This window comes from Lemur catta, chromosome 7 (assembly GCF_020740605.2).
Source record: "Lemur catta isolate mLemCat1 chromosome 7, mLemCat1.pri, whole genome shotgun sequence".
Classification (NCBI taxonomy): Eukaryota; Metazoa; Chordata; class Mammalia; order Primates; family Lemuridae; genus Lemur; species Lemur catta.
Window position 1 is genome coordinate 50,256,060 of NC_059134.1, and position 26,066 is coordinate 50,282,125.

Genomic DNA, 26,066 nt, shown 5'->3' on the forward strand with positions numbered 1-26,066 from the left:
TCCAATAGTTGGTCCTAGAGACTACCAAGAAAGTGTTCTTTTAAGTATTATTCCGTTGTGGTTTCAGCATTATTTTCAGGACCCGAGCAGGGTTCTCGCATTAGCATAAGAGTCCTGCCTGGTAGTTGAGATTTCTGTTTGGGGTGTAAGCGCGGGGCTTCTGTCAGCCCTGCGTTTGATTTGTTTACCTCCAGAGTTGGAAAGTGCATATTTGCGTGAGATGGGCAAAGTGTGGATCGTGCTTCAGATTTCATCCTGACACTTTGAAATGACCAGTGTGTTGGTAATTATTTGCCATTTCCATGGCGTTTGGCACCGTAATAGTCATGAGGTCGGTCTCTGCATCCTGAAGCCTATGATGCTATTTGCAGAGAAACCTCTGCTGAGGCCCAGGTAACTTGCTATTTCCCATAGCTGGCACAGGAGCCTTGGAAGATAGGATTGTTTTCAGTATTATTTCACCATCCTTTCACCACTGTTTCAAGAACGGGAGCCCTTTTCAACCGTTAGCGGAAGAATCCTTCTTTGGAGATGAGATATTTTTCTGGGGTGGCAAGTGCAGGGCCTCTGTCAGTCCTGGGTTTGTTGGACTAGCGCCAGACATGAGAAGTGCGCCTTTGTGGGACAGGTGAATAGTGCGGATCCTGTATCAGTCTAAAGACTGAAACAGGATCCGCACTTTTCACCGTTCCTTTCAGAATCATTTGATTCATCAGCTAGGAATGGCGATTGCTTCACCAGAGCAATCGAAGGCTAGGCCAAACTAACTCGATCTTTCCAAGAGGTGTGTGGCCCAACTTTGGAAAGAACCGCTAAGTGGAGAACTATTTGGTATTTTTCCGAAGCACTTTTCACCGTAATTGTCATAAGGTTGGTCTCTGCATCCTTAAGCATACCAGAGTCTTCACAGACGAAACAGGCTGAGGCCCAGTAATCTTGGCATTTCCAATAGTTGGTCCTAGAGACTACCAAGAAAGTGTTCTTTTAAGTATTATTCCGTTGTGGTTTCAGCATTATTTTCAGGAACCCAGCAGGGTTCTCGCATTAGCATAAGAATCCTGCCTGGTAGTTGAGATTTCTGGGTGGGGTTTAAGGGCGGGGCTTCTGTCAGCCCTTCCTTTGATTTGTTTACCTCCAGAGTTGGAAAGCGCATATTTGCTTGAGATGGGAAAAGTGTGGATCGTGCTTCAGATTTCATCCTGACACTTTGAAATGACCAGTGTGTTGGTAATTATTTGCCATTTCCATGGCGTTTGGCACCGTAATAGTCATGAGGTCGGTCTCTGCATCCTGAAGCCTATGATGCTTTTTGCAGAGAAACCTCTGCTGAGGCCCAGGTAACTTGCTATTTCCCATAGCTGGCACAGGAGCCTTGGAAGATAGGATTGTTTTCACTATTATTTCACCATCCTTTCACCACTGTTTCAAGAACGGGAGCCCTTTTCAACCGTTAGTGGAAGAATTCTTCTTTGGAGATGAGATATTTTTCTGGGGTGGCAAGTGCAGGGCCTCTGTCAGTCCTGGGTTTGTTGGACTAGCGCCAGACATGAGAAGTGCGCCTTTGTGGGACAGGTGAATAGTGCGGATCCTGTTTCAGTCTAAAGACTGAAACAGGATCCGCACTTTTCACCGTTCCTTTCAGAATCATTTGATTCATCATCTAGGAATGGCGGTTGCTTCACTAGACCAATCGAAGGCTAGTCCAAATTAACTCGATGTTCCCAAGAGGTGTGTGTCCCAACTTTTGAAAGAACCGCTAAGTGGAGAACTATTTGGTATTTTTCCGAAGCACTTTTCACCGTAATTGTCAGAAGATTGGTCTCTGCATCCTTAAGCATACCAGAGTCTTCACAGACGAATCAGGCTGAGGCCCAGTAATCTTGGCATTTCCGATAGTTGGTCCTAGAGACTACCAAGAAAGTGTTCTTTTAAGTATTATTCCCTTGTGGTTTCAGCATTCTTTTCAGGACCCCAGCAGGGTACTCGCATTAGCATAAGAATCCTGCGTGGTAGTTGAGATTTCTGGGTGGGGTGTAAGTGCGGGGCTTCTGTCAGCCCTGCCTTTGAGTTGTTTACCTCCAGAGTTGGAAAGTGCATATTTGCCGGAGATGGGAAAAGTGTGGATCGCCCTTCAGATTTCATCCTGACACTTTGAAATGACCAGTGTGTTGGTAATTATTTGCCATTTCCATGGCGTTTGGCACCGTAATAGTCATGAGGTCGGTCTCTGCATCCTGAAGCCTATGATGCTTTTTGCAGAGAAACCTCTGCTGAGGCCCAGGTAACTTGCTATTTCCCATAGCTGGCACAGGAGCCTTGGAAGATAGGATTGTTTTCAGTATTATTTCACCATCCTTTCACCACTGTTTCAAGAACGGGAGCCCTTTTCAACCGTTAGCGGAAGAATCCTTCTTTGGAGATGAGATATTTTTCTGGGGTGGCAAGTGCAGGGCCTCTGTCAGTCCTGGGTTTGTTGGACTAGCGCCAGACATGAGAAGTGAGCCTTAGTGGGACAGGTGAATAGTGCGGATCCTGTTTCAGTCTAAAGACTGAAACAGGATCCGCACTTTTCACCGTTCCTTTCAGAATCATTTGATTCATCAGCTAGGAATGGCGATTGCTTCACTAGACCAATCGAAGGCTAGTCCAAAGTAACTCGATGTTCCCAAGAGGTGTGTGGCCCAACTTTTGAAAGAATCGCTAAGTGGAGAACTATTTGGTATTTTTCCGAAGCACTTTTCACCGTAAATGTCATAAGGTTGGTCTCTGCATCCTTAAGCATACCAGAGTCTTCACAGACGAAACAGGCTGAGGCCCAGTAATCTTGGCATTTCCAATACTTGGTCCTAGAGACTACCAAGAAAGTGTTCTTTTAAGTATTATTCCGTTGTGGTTTCAGCATTATTTTCAGAACCCGAGCAGGGTTCTCGCATTAGCATAAGAATCCTGCCTGGTAGTTGAGATTTCTGGGTGGGGTTTAAGGGCGGGGCTTCTGTCAGCCCTTCCTTTGATTTGTTTACCTCCAGAGTTGGAAAGCGCATATTTGCCTGAGATGGGAAAAGTGTGGATCGTGCTTCAGATTTCATCCTGACACTTTGAAATGACCAGTGTGTTGGTAATTATTTGCCATTTCCATGGCGTTTGGCACCGTAATAGTCATGAGGTCGGTCTCTGCATCCTGAAGCCTATGATGCTTTTTGCAGAGAAACCTCTGCTGAGGCCCAGGTAACTTGCTATTTCCCATAGCTGGCACAGGAGCCTTGGAAGATAGGATTGTTTTCACTATTATTTCACCATCCTTTCACCACTGTTTCAAGAACGGGAGCCCTTTTCAACCGTTAGTGGAAGAATTCTTCTTTGGAGATGAGATATTTTTCTGGGGTGGCAAGTGCAGGGCCTCTGTCAGTCCTGGGTTTGTTGGACTAGCGCCAGACATGAGAAGTGCGCCTTTGTGGGACAGGTGAATAGTGCAGATCCTGTTTCAGTCTAAAGACTGAAACAGGATCCGCACTTTTCACCGTTCCTTTCAGAATCATTTGATTCATCAGCTAGGAATGGCGGTTGCTTCACTAGACCAATCGAAGGCTAGTCCAAAGTAACTCGATGTTCCCAAGAGTTGTGTGTCCCAACTTTTGAAAGAACCGCTAAGTGGAGAACTATTTGGTATTTTTCCGAAGCACTTTTCACCGTAATTGTCAGAAGATTGGTCTCTGCATCCTTAAGCATACCAGAGTCTTCACAGACGAATCAGGCTGAGGCCCAGTAATCTTGGCATTTCCAATAGTTGGTCCTAGAGACTACCAAGAAAGTGTTCTTTTAAGTATTATTCCGTTGTGGTTTCAGCATTATTTTCAGGACCCGAGCAGGGTTCTCGCATTAGCATAAGAGTCCTGCCTGGTAGTTGAGATTTCTGTTTGGGGTGTAAGCGCGGGGCTTCTGTCAGCCCTGCCTTTGATTTGTTTACCTCCAGAGTTGGAAAGTGCATATTTGCGTGAGATGGGCAAAGTGTGGATCGTGCTTCAGATTTCATCCTGACACTTTGAAATGACCAGTGTGTTGGTAATTATTTGCCATTTCCATGGCGTTTGGCACCGTAATAGTCATGAGGTCGGTCTCTGCATCCTGAAGCCTATGATGCTATTTGCAGAGAAACCTCTGCTGAGGCCCAGGTAACTTGCTATTTCCCATAGCTGGCACAGGAGCCTTGGAAGATAGGATTGTTTTCAGTATTATTTCACCATCCTTTCACCACTGTTTCAAGAACGGGAGCCCTTTTCAACCGTTAGCGGAAGAATCCTTCTTTGGAGATGAGATATTTTTCTGGGGTGGCAAGTGCAGGGCCTCTGTCAGTCCTGGGTTTGTTGGACTAGCGCCAGACATGAGAAGTGCGCCTTTGTGGGACAGGTGAATAGTGCGGATCCTGTATCAGTCTAAAGACTGAAACAGGATCCGCACTTTTCACCGTTCCTTTCAGAATCATTTGATTCATCAGCTAGGAATGGCGATTGCTTCACCAGAGCAATCGAAGGCTAGGCCAAACTAACTCGATCTTTCCAAGAGGTGTGTGGCCCAACTTTGGAAAGAACCGCTAAGTGGAGAACTATTTGGTATTTTTCCGAAGCACTTTTCACCGTAATTGTCATAAGGTTGGTCTCTGCATCCTTAAGCATACCAGAGTCTTCACAGACGAAACAGGCTGAGGCCCAGTAATCTTGGCATTTCCAATAGTTGGTCCTAGAGACTACCAAGAAACTGTTCTTTTAAGTATTATTCCGTTGTGGTTTCAGCATTATTTTCAGGAACCCAGCAGGGTTCTCGCATTAGCATAAGAATCCTGCCTGGTAGTTGAGATTTCTGGGTGGGGTTTAAGGGCGGGGCTTCTGTCAGCCCTTCCTTTGATTTGTTTACCTCCAGAGTTGGAAAGCGCATATTTGCTTGAGATGGGAAAAGTGTGGATCGTGCTTCAGATTTCATCCTGACACTTTGAAATGACCAGTGTGTTGGTAATTATTTGCCATTTCCATGGCGTTTGGCACCGTAATAGTCATGAGGTCGGTCTCTGCATCCTGAAGCCTATGATGCTTTTTGCAGAGAAACCTCTGCTGAGGCCCAGGTAACTTGCTATTTCCCATAGCTGGCACAGGAGCCTTGGAAGATAGGATTGTTTTCACTATTATTTCACCATCCTTTCACCACTGTTTCAAGAACGGGAGCCCTTTTCAACCGTTAGTGGAAGAATTCTTCTTTGGAGATGAGATATTTTTCTGGGGTGGCAAGTGCAGGGCCTCTGTCAGTCCTGGGTTTGTTGGACTAGCGCCAGACATGAGAAGTGCGCCTTTGTGGGACAGGTGAATAGTGCGGATCCTGTTTCAGTCTAAAGACTGAAACAGGATCCGCACTTTTCACCGTTCCTTTCAGAATCATTTGATTCATCATCTAGGAATGGCGGTTGCTTCACTAGACCAATCGAAGGCTAGTCCAAAGTAACTCGATGTTCCCAAGAGGTGTATGTCCCAACTTTTGAAAGAACCGCTAAGTGGAGAACTATTTGGTATTTTTCCGAAGCACTTTTCACCGTAATTGTCAGAAGATTGGTCTCTGCATCCTTAAGCATACCAGAGTCTTCACAGACGAATCAGGCTGAGGCCCAGTAATCTTGGCATTTCCGATAGTTGGTCCTAGAGACTACCAAGAAAGTGTTCTTTTAAGTATTATTCCCTTGTGGTTTCAGCATTCTTTTCAGGACCCCAGCAGGGTACTCGCATTAGCATAAGAATCCTGCGTGGTAGTTGAGATTTCTGGGTGGGGTGTAAGTGCGGGGCTTCTGTCAGCCCTGCCTTTGAGTTGTTTACCTCCAGAGTTGGAAAGTGCATATTTGCCGGAGATGGGAAAAGTGTGGATCGCCCTTCAGATTTCATCCTGACACTTTGAAATGACCAGTGTGTTGGTAATTATTTGCCATTTCCATGGCGTTTGGCACCGTAATAGTCATGAGGTCGGTCTCTGCATCCTGAAGCCTATGATGCTTTTTGCAGAGAAACCTCTGCTGAGGCCCAGGTAACTTGCTATTTCCCATAGCTGGCACAGGAGCCTTGGAAGATAGGATTGTTTTCAGTATTATTTCACCATCCTTTCACCACTGTTTCAAGAACGGGAGCCCTTTTCAACCGTTAGCTGAAGAATCCTTCTTTGGAGATGAGATATTTTTCTGGGGTGGCAAGTGCAGGGCCTCTGTCAGTCCTGGGTTTGTTGGACTAGCGCCAGACATGAGAAGTGAGCCTTAGTGGGACAGGTGAATAGTGCGGATCCTGTTTCAGTCTAAAGACTGAAACAGGATCCGCACTTTTCACCGTTCCTTTCAGAATCATTTGATTCATCAGCTAGGAATGGCGATTGCTTCACTAGACCAATCGAAGGCTAGTCCAAATTAACTCGATGTTCCCAAGAGGTGTGTGTCCCAACTTTTGAAAGAACCGCTAAGTGGAGAACTATTTGGTATTTTTCCGAAGCACTTTTCACCGTAATTGTCAGAAGATTGGTCTCTGCATCCTTAAGCATACCAGAGTCTTCACAGACGAATCAGGCTGAGGCCCAGTAATCTTGGCATTTCCGATAGTTGGTCCTAGAGACTACCAAGAAAGTGTTCTTTTAAGTATTATTCCCTTGTGGTTTCAGCATTCTTTTCAGGACCCCAGCAGGGTACTCGCATTAGCATAAGAATCCTGCGTGGTAGTTGAGATTTCTGGGTGGGGTGTAAGTGCGGGGCTTCTGTCAGCCCTGCCTTTGAGTTGTTTACCTCCAGAGTTGGAAAGTGCATATTTGCCGGAGATGGGAAAAGTGTGGATCGCCCTTCAGATTTCATCCTGACACTTTGAAATGACCAGTGTGTTGGTAATTATTTGCCATTTCCATGGCGTTTGGCACCGTAATAGTCATGAGGTCGGTCTCTGCATCCTGAAGCCTATGATGCTTTTTGCAGAGAAACCTCTGCTGAGGCCCAGGTAACTTGCTATTTCCCATAGCTGGCACAGGAGCCTTGGAAGATAGGATTGTTTTCAGTATTATTTCACCATCCTTTCACCACTGTTTCAAGAACGGGAGCCCTTTTCAACCGTTAGCGGAAGAATCCTTCTTTGGAGATGAGATATTTTTCTGGGGTGGCAAGTGCAGGGCCTCTGTCAGTCCTGGGTTTGTTGGACTAGCGCCAGACATGAGAAGTGAGCCTTAGTGGGACAGGTGAATAGTGCGGATCCTGTTTCAGTCTAAAGACTGAAACAGGATCCGCACTTTTCACCGTTCCTTTCAGAATCATTTGATTCATCAGCTAGGAATGGCGATTGCTTCACTAGACCAATCGAAGGCTAGTCCAAAGTAACTCGATGTTCCCAAGAGGTGTGTGGCCCAACTTTTGAAAGAATCGCTAAGTGGAGAACTATTTGGTATTTTTCCGAAGCACTTTTCACCGTAAATGTCATAAGGTTGGTCTCTGCATCCTTAAGCATACCAGAGTCTTCACAGACGAAACAGGCTGAGGCCCAGTAATCTTGGCATTTCCAATACTTGGTCCTAGAGACTACCAAGAAAGTGTTCTTTTAAGTATTATTCCGTTGTGGTTTCAGCATTATTTTCAGAACCCGAGCAGGGTTCTCGCATTAGCATAAGAATCCTGCCTGGTAGTTGAGATTTCTGGGTGGGGTTTAAGGGCGGGGCTTCTGTCAGCCCTTCCTTTGATTTGTTTACCTCCAGAGTTGGAAAGCGCATATTTGCCTGAGATGGGAAAAGTGTGGATCGTGCTTCAGATTTCATCCTGACACTTTGAAATGACCAGTGTGTTGGTAATTATTTGCCATTTCCATGGCGTTTGGCACCGTAATAGTCATGAGGTCGGTCTCTGCATCCTGAAGCCTATGATGCTTTTTGCAGAGAAACCTCTGCTGAGGCCCAGGTAACTTGCTATTTCCCATAGCTGGCACAGGAGCCTTGGAAGATAGGATTGTTTTCACTATTATTTCACCATCCTTTCACCACTGTTTCAAGAACGGGAGCCCTTTTCAACCGTTAGTGGAAGAATTCTTCTTTGGAGATGAGATATTTTTCTGGGGTGGCAAGTGCAGGGCCTCTGTCAGTCCTGGGTTTGTTGGACTAGCGCCAGACATGAGAAGTGCGCCTTTGTGGGACAGGTGAATAGTGCAGATCCTGTTTCAGTCTAAAGACTGAAACAGGATCCGCACTTTTCACCGTTCCTTTCAGAATCATTTGATTCATCAGCTAGGAATGGCGGTTGCTTCACTAGACCAATCGAAGGCTAGTCCAAAGTAACTCGATGTTCCCAAGAGTTGTGTGTCCCAACTTTTGAAAGAACCGCTAAGTGGAGAACTATTTGGTATTTTTCCGAAGCACTTTTCACCGTAATTGTCAGAAGATTGGTCTCTGCATCCTTAAGCATACCAGAGTCTTCACAGACGAATCAGGCTGAGGCCCAGTAATCTTGGCATTTCCAATAGTTGGTCCTAGAGACTACCAAGAAAGTGTTCTTTTAAGTATTATTCCGTTGTGGTTTCAGCATTATTTTCAGGACCCGAGCAGGGTTCTCGCATTAGCATAAGAGTCCTGCCTGGTAGTTGAGATTTCTGTTTGGGGTGTAAGCGCGGGGCTTCTGTCAGCCCTGCCTTTGATTTGTTTACCTCCAGAGTTGGAAAGTGCATATTTGCGTGAGATGGGCAAAGTGTGGATCGTGCTTCAGATTTCATCCTGACACTTTGAAATGACCAGTGTGTTGGTAATTATTTGCCATTTCCATGGCGTTTGGCACCGTAATAGTCATGAGGTCGGTCTCTGCATCCTGAAGCCTATGATGCTATTTGCAGAGAAACCTCTGCTGAGGCCCAGGTAACTTGCTATTTCCCATAGCTGGCACAGGAGCCTTGGAAGATAGGATTGTTTTCAGTATTATTTCACCATCCTTTCACCACTGTTTCAAGAACGGGAGCCCTTTTCAACCGTTAGCGGAAGAATCCTTCTTTGGAGATGAGATATTTTTCTGGGGTGGCAAGTGCAGGGCCTCTGTCAGTCCTGGGTTTGTTGGACTAGCGCCAGACATGAGAAGTGCGCCTTTGTGGGACAGGTGAATAGTGCGGATCCTGTATCAGTCTAAAGACTGAAACAGGATCCGCACTTTTCACCGTTCCTTTCAGAATCATTTGATTCATCAGCTAGGAATGGCGATTGCTTCACCAGAGCAATCGAAGGCTAGGCCAAACTAACTCGATCTTTCCAAGAGGTGTGTGGCCCAACTTTGGAAAGAACCGCTAAGTGGAGAACTATTTGGTATTTTTCCGAAGCACTTTTCACCGTAATTGTCATAAGGTTGGTCTCTGCATCCTTAAGCATACCAGAGTCTTCACAGACGAAACAGGCTGAGGCCCAGTAATCTTGGCATTTCCAATAGTTGGTCCTAGAGACTACCAAGAAACTGTTCTTTTAAGTATTATTCCGTTGTGGTTTCAGCATTATTTTCAGGAACCCAGCAGGGTTCTCGCATTAGCATAAGAATCCTGCCTGGTAGTTGAGATTTCTGGGTGGGGTTTAAGGGCGGGGCTTCTGTCAGCCCTTCCTTTGATTTGTTTACCTCCAGAGTTGGAAAGCGCATATTTGCTTGAGATGGGAAAAGTGTGGATCGTGCTTCAGATTTCATCCTGACACTTTGAAATGACCAGTGTGTTGGTAATTATTTGCCATTTCCATGGCGTTTGGCACCGTAATAGTCATGAGGTCGGTCTCTGCATCCTGAAGCCTATGATGCTTTTTGCAGAGAAACCTCTGCTGAGGCCCAGGTAACTTGCTATTTCCCATAGCTGGCACAGGAGCCTTGGAAGATAGGATTGTTTTCACTATTATTTCACCATCCTTTCACCACTGTTTCAAGAACGGGAGCCCTTTTCAACCGTTAGTGGAAGAATTCTTCTTTGGAGATGAGATATTTTTCTGGGGTGGCAAGTGCAGGGCCTCTGTCAGTCCTGGGTTTGTTGGACTAGCGCCAGACATGAGAAGTGCGCCTTTGTGGGACAGGTGAATAGTGCGGATCCTGTTTCAGTCTAAAGACTGAAACAGGATCCGCACTTTTCACCGTTCCTTTCAGAATCATTTGATTCATCATCTAGGAATGGCGGTTGCTTCACTAGACCAATCGAAGGCTAGTCCAAAGTAACTCGATGTTCCCAAGAGGTGTATGTCCCAACTTTTGAAAGAACCGCTAAGTGGAGAACTATTTGGTATTTTTCCGAAGCACTTTTCACCGTAATTGTCAGAAGATTGGTCTCTGCATCCTTAAGCATACCAGAGTCTTCACAGACGAATCAGGCTGAGGCCCAGTAATCTTGGCATTTCCGATAGTTGGTCCTAGAGACTACCAAGAAAGTGTTCTTTTAAGTATTATTCCCTTGTGGTTTCAGCATTCTTTTCAGGACCCCAGCAGGGTACTCGCATTAGCATAAGAATCCTGCGTGGTAGTTGAGATTTCTGGGTGGGGTGTAAGTGCGGGGCTTCTGTCAGCCCTGCCTTTGAGTTGTTTACCTCCAGAGTTGGAAAGTGCATATTTGCCGGAGATGGGAAAAGTGTGGATCGCCCTTCAGATTTCATCCTGACACTTTGAAATGACCAGTGTGTTGGTAATTATTTGCCATTTCCATGGCGTTTGGCACCGTAATAGTCATGAGGTCGGTCTCTGCATCCTGAAGCCTATGATGCTTTTTGCAGAGAAACCTCTGCTGAGGCCCAGGTAACTTGCTATTTCCCATAGCTGGCACAGGAGCCTTGGAAGATAGGATTGTTTTCAGTATTATTTCACCATCCTTTCACCACTGTTTCAAGAACGGGAGCCCTTTTCAACCGTTAGCTGAAGAATCCTTCTTTGGAGATGAGATATTTTTCTGGGGTGGCAAGTGCAGGGCCTCTGTCAGTCCTGGGTTTGTTGGACTAGCGCCAGACATGAGAAGTGAGCCTTAGTGGGACAGGTGAATAGTGCGGATCCTGTTTCAGTCTAAAGACTGAAACAGGATCCGCACTTTTCACCGTTCCTTTCAGAATCATTTGATTCATCAGCTAGGAATGGCGATTGCTTCACTAGACCAATCGAAGGCTAGTCCAAAGTAACTCGATGTTCCCAAGAGGTGTGTGGCCCAACTTTTGAAAGAATCGCTAAGTGGAGAACTATTTGGTATTTTTCCGAAGCACTTTTCACCGTAAATGTCATAAGGTTGGTCTCTGCATCCTTAAGCATACCAGAGTCTTCACAGACGAAACAGGCTGAGGCCCAGTAATCTTGGCATTTCCAATAGTTGGTCCTAGAGACTACCAAGAAAGTGTTCTTTTAAGTATTATTCCGTTGTGGTTTCAGCATTATTTTCAGAACCCGAGCAGGGTTCTCGCATTAGCATAAGAATCCTGCCTGGTAGTTGAGATTTCTGGGTGGGGTTTAAGGGCGGGGCTTCTGTCAGCCCTTCCTTTGATTTGTTTACCTCCAGAGTTGGAAAGCGCATATTTGCCTGAGATGGGAAAAGTGTGGATCGTGCTTCAGATTTCATCCTGACACTTTGAAATGACCAGTGTGTTGGTAATTATTTGCCATTTCCATGGCGTTTGGCACCGTAATAGTCATGAGGTCGGTCTCTGCATCCTGAAGCCTATGATGCTTTTTGCAGAGAAACCTCTGCTGAGGCCGAGGTAACTTGCTATTTCCCATAGCTGGCACAGGAGCCTTGGAAGATAGGATTGTTTTCACTATTATTTCACCATCCTTTCACCACTGTTTCAAGAACGGGAGCCCTTTTCAACCGTTAGCGGAAGAATCCTTCTTTGGAGATGAGATATTTTTCTGGGGTGGCAGGTGCAGGGCCTCTGTCAGTCCTGGGTTTGTTGGACTAGAGCCAGACATGAGAAGTGCGCCTTTGTGGGACAGGTGAATAGTGCGGATCCTGTTTCAGTCTAAAGACTGAAACAGGATCCGCACTTTTCACCGTTCCTTTCAGAATCATTTGATTCATCAGCTAGGAATGGCGATTGCTTCACCAGACCAATCGAAGGCTAGGCCAATCTAACTCGATCTTTCCAAGAGTTGTGTGGCCCAACTTTTGAAAGAACCGCTAAGTGGAGAACTATTTGGTATTTTTCCGAAGCACTTTTCACCGTAATTGTCATAAGGTTGGTCTCTGCATCCTTAAGCATACCAGAGTCTTCACAGACGAAACAGGCTGAGGCCCAGCAATCTTGGCATTTCCAATAGTTGGTCCTAGAGACTACCAAGAATGTGTTCTTTTAAGTATTATTCCGTTGTGGTTTCAGCATTATTTTCAGAACCCGAGCAGGGTTCTCACATTAGCATAAGAATCCTGCCTGGTAGTTGAGAATTCTGGGTGGGGTGTAAGTGGGGGGCTTCTGTCAGCCCTGCCTTTGATTTGTTTACCTCCAGAGTTGGAAAGTGCATATTTGCTTGAGATGGGAAAAGTGTCGATCGTGCTTCAGATTTCATCCTGACACTTTGAAATGACCAGTGTGTTGGTAATTATTTGCCATTTCCATGGCGTTTGGCATCGTAATAATCATGAGGTCGGTGTCTGCATCCTGAAGCCTATGATGCTTTTTGCAGAGAAACCTCTGCTGAGGCCCAGGTAACTTGCTATTTCCCATAGCTGGCACAGGAGCCTTGGAAGATAGGATTGTTTTCAGTATTATTTCACCATCCTTTCACCACTGTTTCAAGAACGGGAGCCCTTTTCAACCGTTAGTGGAAGAATTCTTCTTTGGATATGAGATATTTTTCTGGGGTGGCAAGTTCAGGGCCTCTGCCAGTCCTGGGTTTGTTGCAGTAGCGCCAGACATGAGAAGTGCGCCTTTGTGGGACAGGTGAATAGTGCAGATCCTGTTTCAGTCTAAAGACTGAAACAGGATCCGCACTTTTCACCGTTCCTTTCAGAATCATTTGATTCATCAGCTAGGAATGGCGATTGCTTCACTAGACCAATCGAAGGCTAGTCCAAAGTAACTCGATGTTCCCAAGAGGTGTGTGGCCCAACTTTTGAAAGAATCGCTAAGTGGAGAACTATTTGGTATTTTTCCGAAGCACTTTTCACCGTAATTGTCATAAGGTTGGTCTCTGCATCCTTAAGCATACCAGAGTCTTCACAGACGAAACAGGCTGAGGCCAAGTAATCTTGGCATTTCCAATAGTTGGTCCTAGAGACTACCAAGAAAGTGTTCTTTTAAGTATTATTCCGTTGTGCTTTCAGCATTATTTTCAGAACCGGAGCAGGGTTCTCGCATTAGCATAAGAATCCTGCCTGGTAGTTGAGATTTATGGGTGGGGTGTAAGTGTGGGGCTTCTGTCAGCCCTGCCTTTGATTTGTTTACCTCCAGCGTTGGAAAGTGCATATTTGCCTGAGATGGGCAAAGTGTGGATCGTGCTTCAGATTTCATCCTGACACTTTGAAATGACCAGTGTGTTGGTAATTATTTGCCATTTCCATGGCGTTTGGCACCGTAATAGTCATGAGGTCGGTCTCTGCATCCTGAAGCCTATGATGCTTTTTGCAGAGAAACCTCTGCTGAGGCCCAGGTAACTTGCTATTTCCCATAGCTGGTACAGGAGCCCTGGAAGATAGGATTGTTTTCAGTATTATTTCACCATCCTTTCACCACTGTTAGAAGAACGGGAGCCCTTTTCAACCGTTAGCGGAACAATCCTTCTTTGGAGATGAGATATTTTTCTGGGGTGGCAGGTGCAGGGCCTCTGTCAGTCCTGGGTTTGTTGGACTAGCGCCAGACATGAGAAGTGCGCCTTTGTGGGACAGGTGAATAGTGCGGATCCTGTTTCAGTCTAAAGACTGAATCAGGATCCGCACTTTTCACCGTTCCTTTCAGAATCATTTGATTCATCAGCTAGGAATGGCGATTGCTTCACCAGACCAATCGAAGGCTAGGCCAAACTAACTCGATCTTTCCAAGAGGTGTGTGGCCCAACTTTTGAAAGAACCGCTAAGTGGAGAACTATTTGGTATTTTTCCGAAGCACTTTTCACCGTAATTGTCATAAGGTTGGTCTCTGCATCCTTAAGCATACCAGAGTCTTCACAGACGAAACAGGCTGAGGCCCAGCAATCTTGGCATTTCCAATAGTTGGTCCTAGAGACTACCAAGAATGTGTTCTTTTAAGTATTATTCCGTTGTGGTTTCAGCATTATTTTCAGAACCCGAGCAGGGTTCTCACATTAGCATAAGAATCCTGCCTTGTAGTTGAGAATTCTGGGTGGGGTGTAAGTGGGGGGCTTCTGTCAGCCCTGCCTTTGATTTGTTTACTTCCAGAGTTGGAAAGTGCATATTTGCTTGAGATGGGAAAAGTGTCGATCGTGCTTCAGATTTCATCCTGACACTTTGAAATGACCAGTGTGTTGGTAATTATTTTCCATTTCCATGGCGTTTGGCATCGTAATAATCATGAGGTCGGTGTCTGCATCCTGAAGCCTATGATGCTTTTTGCAGAGAAACCTCTGCTGAGGCCCAGGTAACTTGCTATTTCCCATAGCTGGCACAGGAGCCTTGGAAGATAGGATTGTTTTCACTATTATTTCACCATCCTTTCACCACTGTTTCAAGAACGGGAGCCCTTTTCAACCGTTAGTGGAAGAATTCTTCTTTGGAGATGAGATATTTTTCTGGGGTGGCAAGTGCAGGGCCTCTGTCAGTCCTGGGTTTGTTGGACTAGCGCCAGACATGAGAAGTGCGCCTTTGTGGGACAGGTGAATAGTGCAGATCCTGTTCCAGTCTAAAGACTGAAACAGGATCCGCACTTTTCACCGTTCCTTTCAGAATCATTTGATTCATCAGCTAGGAATGGCGATTGCTTCACTAGACCAATCGAAGGCTAGTCCAAAGTAACTCGATGTTCCCAAGAGGTGTGTGGCCCAACTTTTGAAAGAATCGCTAAGTGGAGAACTATTTGGTATTTTTCCGAAGCACTTTTCACCGTAATTGTCATAAGGTTGGTCTCTGCATCCTTAAGCATACCAGAGTCTTCACAGACGAAACAGGCTGAGGCCAAGTAATCTTGGCATTTCCAATAGTTGGTCCTAGAGACTACCAAGAAAGTGTTCTTTTAAGTATTATTCCGTTGTGCTTTCAGCATTATTTTCAGAACCGGAGCAGGGTTCTCGCATTAGCATAAGAATCCTGCCTGATAGTTGAGATTTCTGGGTGGGGTGTAAGTGTGGGGCTTCTGTCACCCCTGCCTTTGATTTGTTTACCTACAGCGTTGGAAAGTGCATATTTGCCTGAAATGGGCAAAGTGTGGATCGTGCTTCAGATTTCATCCTGACACTTTGAAATGACCAGTGTGTTGGTAATTATTTGCCTATTCCATGGCGTTTGGCACCGTAATAGTCATGAGGTCGGTGTCTGCATCCTGAAGCCTATGATGCTTTTTGCAGAGAAACCTCTGCTGAAGCCCAGGTAACTTGCTATTTCCCATAGCTGGCACAGGAGCCTTGGAAGATAGGATTGTTTTCAGTATTATTTCACCATCCTTTCACCCCTGTTTCAAGAACGGGAGCCCTTTTCAACCGTTAGTGGAAGAATCCTTCTTTGGAGATGAGATATTTTTCTGGGGTGGCAGGTGCAGGGCCTCTGTCAGTCCTGGGTTTGTTGGACTAGCGCCAGACATGAGAAGTGCGCCTTTGTGGGACAGGTGAATAGTGCGGATCCTGTTTCAGTCTAAAGACTGAAACAGGATCCGCACTTTTCACCGTTCCTTTCAGAATCATTTGATTCATCAGCTAGGAATGGCGATTGCTTCACCAGACCAATCGAAGGCTAGGCCAAAGTAACTCGATGTTTCCAAGAGGTGTGTGGCCCAACTTTTGAAAGAACCGCTAAGTGGAGAACTATTTGGTATTTTTCCGAAGCACTTTTCACCATAATTGTCATAAGGTTGGTCTCTGCATCCTTAAGCATACCAGAGTCTTCACAGACGAAACAGGCTGAGGCCCAGTAATCTTGGCATTTCCAATACTTGGTCCTAGACACTACCAAGAAAGTGTTCTTTTAAGTATTATTCCGTTGTGGTTTCAGCATTATTTTCAGGACCCCAGCAGGGTACTCGCATTAGCATAAGAATCCTGCCTGGTAGTTGAGATTTCTGGGTGGGGTGTAAGTGCGGGGCTTCTGTCAGCCCTGCCTTTGATTTGTTTACCTCCAGAGTTGGAATGTGCATATTTGTGTGAAATGGGAAAAGTGTGGATCGCGCTTCAGATTTCATCCTGACACTTTGAAATGACCAGTGTGTTGGTAATTATTTGCCATTTCCATGGCGTTTGGCACCGTAATAGTCACGAGGTAGGTCTCTGCATCCTGAAGCCTATGATGCTTTTTGCAGAGAAACCTCTGCTGAGGCCCAGGTAACTTGCTATTTCCCATAGCTGGTACAGGAGCCTTGGAAGATAGGATTGTTTTCAGTATTATTTCACCATCCTTTCACCACTGTTTCAAGAACGGGAGCCCTTTTCAACCGTTAGCGGAAGAATCCTTCTTTGGAGATGAGATATTTTTCTGGGGTGGCAGGTGCAGGGCCTCTGTCAGTCCTGGGTTTGTTGGACTAGCGCCAGACATGAGAAGTGCGCCTTTGTGGGACAGGTGAATAGTGCGGATCCTGTTTCAGTCTAAAGACTGAAACAGGATCCGCACTTTTCACCGTTCCTTTCAGAATCATTTGATTCATCAGCTAGGAATGGCGATTGCTTCACTAGACCAATCGAAGGCTAGTCCAAAGTAACTCGATGTTCCCAAGAGGTGTGTGTCCCAACTTTTGAAAGAACCGCTAAGTGGAGAACTATTTGGTATTTTTCCGAAGCACTTTTCACCGAAATTGTCAGAAGATTGGTCTCTGCATCCTTAAGCATACCAGAGTCTTCACAGACGAATCAGGCTGAGGCCCAGTAATCTTGGCATTTCCAATAGTTGGTCCTAGAGACTACCAAGAAAGTGTTCTTTTAAGTATTATTCCGTTGTGGTTTCAGCATTATTATCAGGACCCCAGCAGGGTACTCGCATTAGCATAAGAATCCTGCCTGGTAGTTGAGATTTCTGGGTGGGGTGTAAGTGGGGGGCTTCTGTCAGCCCTGCCTTTGATTTGTTTACCTCCAGAGCTGGAAAGTGCATATTTGCGTGAGATGGGAAAAGTGTGGATCGTGCTTCAGATTTCATCCTGACACTTTGAAATGACCAGTGTGTTGGTAATTATTTGCCATTTCCATGGCGTTTGGCACCGTAATAGTCATGAGGTCGGTCTCTGCATCCTGAAGCCTATGATGCTTTTTGCAGAGAAACCTCTGCTGAGGCCCAGGTAACTTGCTATTTCCCATAGCTGACAGAGGAGCCTTGGAATATAGGATTGTTTTCAGTATTATTTCACTATCTTTTCACCACTGTTTCAAGAACGGGAGCCCTTTTCAACCGTTAGCGGAAGAATCCTTCTTTGGAGATGAGATATTTTTCTGGGGTGGCAAGTACAGAGCCTCTGTCAGTCCTGGGTTTGTTGGACCAGCGCCAGACATGAGAAGTGCGCCTTTGTGGGACAGGTGAATAGTGCAGATCCTGTTTCAGTCTAAAGACTGAAACAGGATCCGCACTTTTCACCGTTCCTTTCAGAATCATTTGATTCATCAGCTAGGAATGGCGATTGCTTCACCAGACCAATCGAAGGCTAGGCCAAAGTAACTCGATGTTTCCAAGAGGTGTGTGGCCCAACTTTTGAAAGAACCGCTAAGTGGAGAACTATTTGGTATTTTTCCGAAGCACTTTTCACCGTAATTGTCATAATGTTGGTCTCTGCATCCTTAAGCATACCAGAGTCTTCACAGACGAAACAGGCTGAGGCCCAGTAATCTTGGCATTTCCAATACTTGGTTCTAGACACTACCAAGAAAGTGTTCTTTTAAGTATTATTCCGTTGTGGTTTCAGCATTATATTCAGGACCCCAGCAGGGTTCTCGCATTAGCATAAGAATCCTGCCTGGTAGTTGAGATTTCTGGGTGGGGTGTAAGTGAGGGGCTTCTGTCAGCCCTGCCTTTGATTTGTTTACCTCCAGAGTTGGAAAGTGCATATTTGCGTGAGATGGGCAAAGTGTGGATCGTGCTTCAGATTTCATCCTGACACTTTGAAATGACCAGTGTGTTGGTAATTATTTGCCATTTCCATGGCGTTTGGCACCGTAATAGTCATGAGGTCGGTCTCTGCATCCTGAAGCCTATGATGCTTTTTGCAGAGAAACCTCTGCTGAGGCCCAGGTAACTTGCTATTTCCCATAGCTGGTACAGGAGCCTTGGAAGATCGGATTGTTTTCAGTATTATTTCACCATCCTTTCACCACTGTTTCAAGAACGGGAGCCCTTTTCAACCGTTATCGGAAGAATCCTTCTTTGGAGATGAGATATTTTTCTGGGGTGGCAGGTGCAGGGCCTCTGTCAGTCCTGGGTTTGTTGGACTAGCGCCAGACTTGAGAAGTGCGCCTTTGTGGGACAGGTGAATAGTGCGGATCCTGTTTCAGTCTAAAGACTGAAACAGGATCCGCACTTTTCACCGTTCCTTTCAGAATCATTTGATTCATCAGCTAGGAATGGCGATTGCTTCACCAGACCAATCGAAGGCTAGGCCAAACTAACTCGATCTTTCCAAGAGGTGTGTGGCCCAACTTTTGAAAGAACCGCTAAGTGGAGAACTATTTGGTATTTTTCCGAAGCACTTTTCACCGTAATTGTCATAAGGTTGGTCTCTGCATCCTTAAGCATACCAGAGTCTTCACAGACAAAACAGGCTGAGGCCCAGTAATCTTGGCATTTCCAATAGTTGGTCCTAGAGACTACTAAGAAAGTGTTCTTTTAAGTATCATTCTGTTGTGGTTTCAGCACTATTTTCAGGACCCCAGCAGGGTTCTCGCATTAGCATAAGAATCCTGCCTGGTAGTTGAGATTTCTGGGTGGGGTGTAAGTGCGGGGTTCTATCAGCACTGCCTTTGATTTGTTTACCTCCAGAGTTCGAAAGTGCATATTTGCGTGAGATGGGAAAAGTGTGGATCGCGCTTCAGATTTCATCCTGACACTTTGAAATGACCAGTGTGTTGGTAATTATTTGCCATTTCCATGGCGTTTGGCACCGTAATAGTCATGAGGTCGGTCTCTGCATCCTGAAGCCTATGATGCTTTTTGCAGAGAAACCTCTGCTGAGGCCCAGGTAACTTGCTATTTCCCATAGCTGGCACAGGAGCCTTGGAAGATAGGATTGTTTTCAGTATTATTTCACCATCCTTTCACCCCTGTTTCAAGAACGGGAGCCCTTTTCAACCGTTAGTGGAAGAATCCTTCTTTGGAGATGAGATATTTTTCTGGGGTGGCAGGTGCAGGGCCTCTGTCAGTCCTGGGTTTGTTGGACTAGCACCAGACATGAGAAGTGCGCCTTTGTGGGACAGGTGAATAGTGCGGATCCTGTTTCAGTCTAAAGACTGAAACAGGATCCGCACTTTTCACCGTTCCTTTCAGAATCATTTGATTCATCAGCTAGGAATGGCGATTGCTTCACTAGACCAATCGAAGGCTAGTCGAAAGTAACTCGATGTTCCCAAGAGGTGTGTGGCCCAACTTTTGAAAGAACCGCTAAGTGGAGAACTATTTGGTATTTTTCCGAAGCACTTTTCACCGTAATTGTAATAAGGTTGGTCTCTGCATCCTTAAGCATACCAGAGTCTTCACAGACAAAACAGGCTGAGGCCCAGTAATCTTGGCATTTCCAATAGTTGGTCCTAGAGACTACCAAGAAAGTGTTCTTTTAAGTATTATTCCGTTGTGGTTTCAGCATTATTTTCAGAACCCCAGCAGGGTTCTCGCATTAGCATAAGAATCCTGCCTGGTAGTTGAGATTTCTGGGTGGGGTGTAAGTGCCTGGCTTCTGTCAGCCCTGCCTTTGATTTGTTTACCTCCAGAGCTGGAAAGTGCATATTTGCGTGAGATGGGAAAAGTGTGGATCGTGCTTCAGATTTCATCCTGACACTTTGAAATGACCAGTGTGTTGGTAATTATTTGCCATTTCCATGGCGTTTGGCACCGTAATAGTCATGAGGTCGGTCTCTGCATCCTGAAGCCTATGATGCTTTTTGCAGAGAAACCTCTGCTGAGGCCCAGGTAACTTGCTATTTCCCATAGCTGACAGAGGAGCCTTGGAATATAGGATTGTTTTCAGTATTATTTCACTATCTTTTCACCACTGTTTCAAGAACGGGAGCCCTTTTCAACCGTTAGCGGAAGAATCCTTCTTTGGAGATGAGATATTTTTCTGGGGTGGCAAGTACAGAGCTTCTGTCAGTCCTGGGTTTGTTGGACCAGCGCCAGACATGAGAAGTGCGCCTTTGTGGGACAGGTGAATAGTGCAGATCCTGTTTCAGTCTAAAGACTGAAACAGGATCCGCACTTTTCACCGTTCCTTTCAGAATCATTTGATTCATCAGCTAGGAATGGCGATTGCTTCACCAGACCAATCGAAGGCTAGGCCAAAGTAACTCGATGTTTCCAAGAGGTGTGTGGCCCAACTTTTGAAAGAACCGCTAAGTGGAGAACTATTTGGTATTTTTCCGAAGCACTTTTCACCGTAATTGTCATAAGGTTGGTCTCTGCATCCTTAAGCATACCAGAGTCTTCACAGACGAAACAGGCTGAGGCCCAGTAATCTTGGCATTTCCAATAGTTGGTCCTAGAGACTACCAAGAAAGTGTTCTTTTAAGTATCATTCCGTTGTGGTTTCAGCATTATATTCAGGACCCCAGCAGGGTTCTCGCATTAGCATAAGAATCCTGCCTGGTAGTTGAGATTTCTGGGTGGGGTGTAAGTGAGGGGCTTCTGTCAGCCCTGCCTTTGATTTGTTTACCTCCAGAGTTGGAAAGTGCATATTTGCGTGAGATGGGAAAAGTGTGGATCGCGTTTCAGATTTCATCCTGACACTTTGAAATGACCAGTGTGTTGGTAATTATTTGCCATTTCCATGGCGTTTGGCACCGTAATAGTCATGAGGTCGGTCTCTGCATCCTGAAGCCTATGATGCTTTTTGCAGAGAAACCTCTGCTGAGGCCCAGGTAACTTGCTATTTCCCATAGCTGGCACAGGAGCCTTGGAAGATAGGATTGTTTTCACTATTATTTCACCATCCTTTCACCACTGTTTCAAGAACGGGAGCCCTTTTCAACCGTTAGTGGAAGAATTCTTCTTTGGAGATGAGATATTTTTCTGGGGTGGCAAGTGCAGGGCCTCTGTCAGTCCTGGGTTTGTTGGACTAGCGCCAGACATGAGAAGTGCGCCTTTGTGGGACAGGTGAATAGTGCAGATCCTGTTTCAGTCTAAAGACTGAAACAGGATCCGCACTTTTCACCGTTCCTTTCAGAATCATTTGATTCATCAGCTAGGAATGGCGGTTGCTTCACTAGACCAATCGAAGGCTAGTCCAAAGTAACTCGATGTTCCCAAGAGGTGTGTGTCCCAACTTTTGAAAGAACCGCTAAGTGGAGAACTATTTGGTATTTTTCCGAAGCACTTTTCACCGTAATTGTCAGAAGATTGGTCTCTGCATCCTTAAGCATACCAGAGTCTTCACAGACGAATCAGGCTGAGGCCCAGTAATCTTGGCATTTCCAATAGTTGGTCCTAGAGACTACCAAGAAAGTGTTCTTTTAAGTATTATTCCGTTGTGGTTTCAGCATTATTATCAGGACCCCAGCAGGGTACTCGCATTAGCATAAGAATCCTGCCTGGTAGTTCAGATTTCTGGGTGGGGTGTAAGTGAGGGGCTTCTGTCAGCCCTGCCTTTGATTTGTTTACCTCCAGAGTTGGAAAGTGCATATTTGCCCGAGATGGGCAAAGTGTGGATTGCGCTTCAGATTTCATCCTGACACTTTGAAATGACCAGTGTGTTGGTAATTATTTGCCATTTCCATGGCGTTTGGCACCGTAATACTCATGAGGTCGGTGTCTGCATCCTGAAGCCTATGATGCTTTTTGCAGAGAAACCTCTGCTGAAGCCCAGGTAACTTGCTATTTCCCATAGCTGGCACAGGAGCCTTGGAAGATAGGATTGTTTTCAGTATTATTTCACCATCCTTTCACCCCTGTTTCAAGAACGGGAGCCCTTTTCAACCGTTAGTGGAAGACTCCTTCTTTGGAGATGAGATATTTTTCTGGGGTGGTAGGTGCAGTGCCTCTGTCAGTCCTGGGCTTGTTGGACTAGTGCCAGACATGAGAAGTGCGCCTTTGTGGGACAGGTGAATAGTGCGGACCCTGTTTCAGTCTAAAGACTGAAACAGGATCCGCACTTTTCACCGTTCCTTTCAGAATCATTTGATTCATCAGCTAGGAATGGCGATTGCTTCACCAGACCAATCGAAGGCTAGGCCAAACTAACTCGATCTTTCCAAGAGTTGTGTGGCCCAACTTTTGAAAGAACCGCTAAGTGGAGAACTATTTGGTATTTTTCCGAAGCACTTTTCACCGTAATTGTCATAAGGTTGGTCTCTGCATCCTTAAGCATACCAGAGTCTTCACAGACGAAACAGGCTGAGGCCCAGTAATCTTGGCATTTCCAATAGTTGGTCCTAGAGACTACCAAGAAAGTGTTCTTTTAAGTATTATTCCGTTGTGGTTTCAGCATTATTTTCAGAACCCCAGCAGGGTTCTCGCATTAGCATAAGAATCCTGCCTGGTAGTTGACATTTCTGGGTGGGGTTTAAGGGCGGGGCTTCTGTCAGCCCTTCCTTTGATTTGTTTACCTCCAGAGTTGGAAAGCGCATATTTGCCTGAGATGGGAAAAGTGTGGATCGTGCTTCAGATTTCATCCTGACACTTTGAAATGACCAGTGTGTTGGTAATTATTTGCCATTTCCATGGCGTTTGGCACCGTAATAGTCATGAGGTCGGTCTCTGCATCCTGAAGCCTATGATGCTTTTTGCAGAGAAACCTCTGCTGAGGCCCAGGTAACTTGCTATTTCCCATAGCTGGCACAGGAGCCTTGGAAGATAGGATTGTTTTCACTATTATTTCACCATCCTTTCACCACTGTTTCAAGAACGGGAGCCCTTTTCAACCGTTAGTGGAAGAATTCTTCTTTGGAGATGAGATATTTTTCTGGGGTGGCAAGTGCAGGGCCTCTGTCAGTCCTGGGTTTGTTGGACTAGCGCCAGACATGAGAAGTGCGCCTTTGTGGGACAGGTGAATAGTGCAGATCCTGTTTCAGTCTAAAGACTGAAACAGGATCCGCACTTTTCACCGTTCCTTTCAGAATCATTTGATTCATCAGCTAGGAATGGCGGTTGCTTCACTAGACCAATCGAAGGCTAGTCCAAAGTAACTCGATGTTCCCAAGAGTTGTGTGTCCCAACTTTTGAAAGAACCGCTAAGTGGAGAACTATTTGGTATTTTTCCGAAGCACTTTTCACCGTAATTGTCAGAAGATTGGTCTCTGCATCCTTAAGCATACCAGAGTCTTCACAGACGAATCAGGCTGAGGCCCAGTAATCTTGGCATTTCCAATAGTTGGTCCTAGAGACTACCAAGAAAGTGTTCTTTTAAGTATTATTCCGTTGTGGTTTCAGCATTATTTTCAGGACCCGAGCAGGGTTCTCGCATTAGCATAAGAGTCCTGCCTGGTAGTTGAGATTTCTGTTTGGGGTGTAAGCGCGGGGCTTCTGTCAGCCCTGCCTTTGATTTGTTTACCTCCAGAGTTGGAAAGTGCATATTTGCGTGAGATGGGCAAAGTGTGGATCGTGCTTCAGATTTCATCCTGACACTTTGAAATGACCAGTGTGTTGGTAATTATTTGCCATTTCCATGGCGTTTGGCACCGTAATAGTCATGAGGTCGGTCTCTGCATCCTGAAGCCTATGATGCTATTTGCAGAGAAACCTCTGCTGAGGCCCAGGTAACTTGCTATTTCCCATAGCTGGCACAGGAGCCTTGGAAGATAGGATTGTTTTCAGTATTATTTCACCATCCTTTCACCACTGTTTCAAGAACGGGAGCCCTTTTCAACCGTTAGCGGAAGAATCCTTCTTTGGAGATGAGATATTTTTCTGGGGTGGCAAGTGCAGGGCCTCTGTCAGTCCTGGGTTTGTTGGACTAGCGCCAGACATGAGAAGTGCGCCTTTGTGGGACAGGTGAATAGTGCGGATCCTGTATCAGTCTAAAGACTGAAACAGGATCCGCACTTTTCACCGTTCCTTTCAGAATCATTTGATTCATCAGCTAGGAATGGCGATTGCTTCACCAGAGCAATCGAAGGCTAGGCCAAACTAACTCGATCTTTCCAAGAGGTGTGTGGCCCAACTTTGGAAAGAACCGCTAAGTGGAGAACTATTTGGTATTTTTCCGAAGCACTTTTCACCGTAATTGTCATAAGGTTGGTCTCTGCATCCTTAAGCATACCAGAGTCTTCACAGACGAAACAGGCTGAGGCCCAGTAATCTTGGCATTTCCAATAGTTGGTCCTAGAGACTACCAAGAAACTGTTCTTTTAAGTATTATTCCGTTGTGGTTTCAGCATTATTTTCAGGAACCCAGCAGGGTTCTCGCATTAGCATAAGAATCCTGCCTGGTAGTTGAGATTTCTGGGTGGGGTTTAAGGGCGGGGCTTCTGTCAGCCCTTCCTTTGATTTGTTTACCTCCAGAGTTGGAAAGCGCATATTTGCTTGAGATGGGAAAAGTGTGGATCGTGCTTCAGATTTCATCCTGACACTTTGAAATGACCAGTGTGTTGGTAATTATTTGCCATTTCCATGGCGTTTGGCACCGTAATAGTCATGAGGTCGGTCTCTGCATCCTGAAGCCTATGATGCTTTTTGCAGAGAAACCTCTGCTGAGGCCCAGGTAACTTGCTATTTCCCATAGCTGGCACAGGAGCCTTGGAAGATAGGATTGTTTTCACTATTATTTCACCATCCTTTCACCACTGTTTCAAGAACGGGAGCCCTTTTCAACCGTTAGTGGAAGAATTCTTCTTTGGAGATGAGATATTTTTCTGGGGTGGCAAGTGCAGGGCCTCTGTCAGTCCTGGGTTTGTTGGACTAGCGCCAGACATGAGAAGTGCGCCTTTGTGGGACAGGTGAATAGTGCGGATCCTGTTTCAGTCTAAAGACTGAAACAGGATCCGCACTTTTCACCGTTCCTTTCAGAATCATTTGATTCATCATCTAGGAATGGCGGTTGCTTCACTAGACCAATCGAAGGCTAGTCCAAAGTAACTCGATGTTCCCAAGAGGTGTATGTCCCAACTTTTGAAAGAACCGCTAAGTGGAGAACTATTTGGTATTTTTCCGAAGCACTTTTCACCGTAATTGTCAGAAGATTGGTCTCTGCATCCTTAAGCATACCAGAGTCTTCACAGACGAATCAGGCTGAGGCCCAGTAATCTTGGCATTTCCGATAGTTGGTCCTAGAGACTACCAAGAAAGTGTTCTTTTAAGTATTATTCCCTTGTGGTTTCAGCATTCTTTTCAGGACCCCAGCAGGGTACTCGCATTAGCATAAGAATCCTGCGTGGTAGTTGAGATTTCTGGGTGGGGTGTAAGTGCGGGGCTTCTGTCAGCCCTGCCTTTGAGTTGTTTACCTCCAGAGTTGGAAAGTGCATATTTGCCGGAGATGGGAAAAGTGTGGATCGCCCTTCAGATTTCATCCTGACACTTTGAAATGACCAGTGTGTTGGTAATTATTTGCCATTTCCATGGCGTTTGGCACCGTAATAGTCATGAGGTCGGTCTCTGCATCCTGAAGCCTATGATGCTTTTTGCAGAGAAACCTCTGCTGAGGCCCAGGTAACTTGCTATTTCCCATAGCTGGCACAGGAGCCTTGGAAGATAGGATTGTTTTCAGTATTATTTCACCATCCTTTCACCACTGTTTCAAGAACGGGAGCCCTTTTCAACCGTTAGCTGAAGAATCCTTCTTTGGAGATGAGATATTTTTCTGGGGTGGCAAGTGCAGGGCCTCTGTCAGTCCTG